The sequence below is a fragment of the Athene cunicularia genome, assembly GCF_003259725.1.
Source record: "Athene cunicularia isolate RWA chromosome 13 unlocalized genomic scaffold, athCun1 chr13_part1, whole genome shotgun sequence".
Lineage (NCBI taxonomy): Eukaryota > Metazoa > Chordata > Aves > Strigiformes > Strigidae > Athene > Athene cunicularia.
Genome location: NW_020799117.1, coordinates 21,239,717 through 21,242,783, shown reverse-complemented (window position 1 = coordinate 21,242,783; position 3,067 = coordinate 21,239,717).

The following is a 3,067-nucleotide window of genomic DNA, read 5'->3' as shown; positions in this document are numbered from 1 at the left end:
GCTGCTCCAACCCGACAGGCATTACAACCCAGGCAACCTTCGCTCGATCCAACAGGAAAATGCCGCAGCTGAGCAGGAACAAAAGCACATCTGTCTCTCAAACACATCCACTGTAGGTGTGAGCGACTTACCTGGAGCGTCACTGGGTGCTTCTTCAGAATGAAATATTTTCAGAGAAAGAGAAATTGGTTTTAAGGGACATTCTCCCTTAAATTTATCATCAATTTCAGGGGATGCTGGGCACAAAAAAAAAATGACACATCGCCTCCAAACGCTTTGAAAACCCTGGACAGTGTGCACCGCTCCCTCATGCACTTCTATCACAGGGGAAGCAGGTGGGACACCTGAAAGCTAAGGACGTTCTCTCAAGATCAACCTCAGCTCAGGGGACTTCAAAAACCATTTCACACACTTGGAAAACTGCCCAATCTTCTGCAACCTGACAGCTGCCAGAATTCCATCCTCTTCATCTCTTCAAACACATCGCACTGTGAGAGAAGAAAAACCAAACCAGTGAGGTTCTCACTAAGACCAGGGAAGAAAACCAAAGGAACCCCTTCCACTGTACTGAAATGCCAGGTCTGCCAACATCTGGAACACAGAGACGTCTTCTCCCCCTCCCTAGCAAGACTACGGCCAGAGAGATGGCTGAGGAGACGTTCAGAGAAGGCTGCCAGAGTGATACAAATTTCAAAGAGCTTCTCTTGACCAACAACATTCCCTGTCAAAAACAAGGCATTAAAAATGCGTACAGCAGTCATCTTCAAAAGCAGTAATACCACAAACAACAACAAGGTGCGAGGATACATGGAACTTCTGGACATCCTGGGAGGATCCCAGTCACAAAGACCCCTGCCCCGGGGCTTTTCTCAAGGTTTCCTCCTGGCATCCTCTATCCTGCGCCATGGGAAATGGCATCTCCACAGCTTAAGCAGACATTCCCCAGCCCTTCCCCAGCGACAGACTCTGTTCTACTCAGCAGCTCCATTTTCCTCAGGCATGACTCTACCGCATTCCGTCACCGTCCTGGTGCCACCTGCCCAGGCCCTACTTGTAGTCCCTCGCATGATCACTGCCAGCATACTCAGTTCAACTAAAGCACATCCTTCTCTCAAATACATCCACTGCACTTGTGAGCGACTTACCTGTAGCATCACTGGGTGCTTCTTCAGAAATGAACATATTCAGGGAAGGGGTATTGGACTTCAACTATATTTCCCCTTAACATTATCAGTGCTTCTGGGGAATATGGAGGGCAGAAAATTACTCATGATCTGCAAAAAAATGGACAATGCCCAGTGCCCCTCACGCACTTCTGTCAAAGGGAAAGCAGGAGGGACACCTGAAAGCTAAGGACGTTCTCTCAATGTCAGCTTAAGCTCAGAAGACTCAAAAAGCCATTCCCCACACTAATGGCCAACTGCCCAAAATTCTGCCATCCAACAGCTGCCAAAATTCAGCTGTCTGCATTTCATCCACATTACCAATGTGAGAGAAGGAAAGAAAAATGGATGGAAGTTTTTCATGAGAGGAGAGAAGAAAAGCAAAGGATCCCATTCTGGTCTATTGAAACACGAGGTTTGCCAACTTCTTGCATACAGACAGCACTTGTTCCTCTCCCTAACAGGACTAAGAGCAGAGAGGTAACCAAGGAGAGGCTCAGAGAAGACTGATCAAATGTGGTTTAAATTTGGAAAATCCCCGGTTTGACCAACACCATTCCCCATCCAAAGTGAGGGCTCCAAGCGTAGTATGGCAGATGTCTGCTCATCTGACAGGATCAGTGCGGAGAACACCAAGGCACGAGGACATGCAGCTCTGCTGGAGGTCCTGAGAGGATCCTGGGCAAGCAGCACTGTGCGCCGGGCGTCTTCCCAAGGCTTTCTACTGCAGTGCTCTATCCCAAGCCCTGGGAAATGGCATTTCCACAGCCAGGCACGCATCCTCCAGTTCTTCCCCAGTGACACACTCCATGTTCTACACAGCATCTCCATTTCCTCAGGAAAGACTCTTCCCCACTCAAAGTCACCCTCCCTCTGATTGCCACAAGCCCTACTCCGTGCCACTCGGAGGATCACGGCCACAGTACCCAGACATTTCTCCACCACAACACCGAGCCTCAGCACCAAAGCCCACATTGAGCATGACCCAGGCCTTTGGACTTCCTCACCTTCCCTCACGATTGGCACAATAATCATATGGAGGGATGCAAAGCCACACAGTGACTAGCAGGCCCTTCCCAGCTGCTTAAGCTCCACCAGAAACACCTTGTGCTTCTCCAATGATCTCAGATGGAAACACCACAGAGCTGCACAGCAGAGTTCTTAGAGATTCTGAGATGAGTTTGGGACAGTTTGTGCTGGGTTTGTGTGCTTGGGTGGGGTGTTTGGTAGCAAGGGAGGCTGCAACAGCGGTAGCCCCTGTGAGAATATTCTTGAGGCTTCCTTGGCTCCAAGTTGACCCACCTCTGGGCAAGGCTGAGGCAAATAGCGATGGTGGCTGTGCCTCTCTGATAAAATATTTAAGACAGGGAACATGTGAGGAAGAGTTTGATTTGTGAGGAAGAGTTGCAAGAAGGACACCTGTGTGAACACTGAGTTCAGAGGAAGAAAAAGGGGGAGGTGCGTCATTGCAGAGACAGCACCCCCCTCTCTCCCGAGGCGAGATGCAGAGTCCCCCCTGCCACCCATGGAGGTCCATGGTGGAGCAGCCTGGGAGGACTCATGTCAGAGAAACTTTGCAGAACACTTTCTCCCGTGAGAGAGACACCACACACAAGCAAGGGAATGTGAGGTTTCTACCCTCTGAGAAGGGGGCACCTGCAGACTGGCTGTAACCCCCCCATTCCCTGCCCCCTGTGCCACTGGTGGGGAGGAGGTAGAGAGGTCAGGAACAAAACTGAGCCCAAGAAGAAGGGAGGGGTGGGGGAGGTGTTTTTCAAGATGTGTTAATGCTTTTCACTGTCCCACTCTCTCTGTTAAGTGTTGTCACTGTTAGTGTTTGAATTCAAGTGATGGTTTTTCTTCCCCCAACGAGTCTGGCTTTTGCCAGTAACCATAATGGGTGA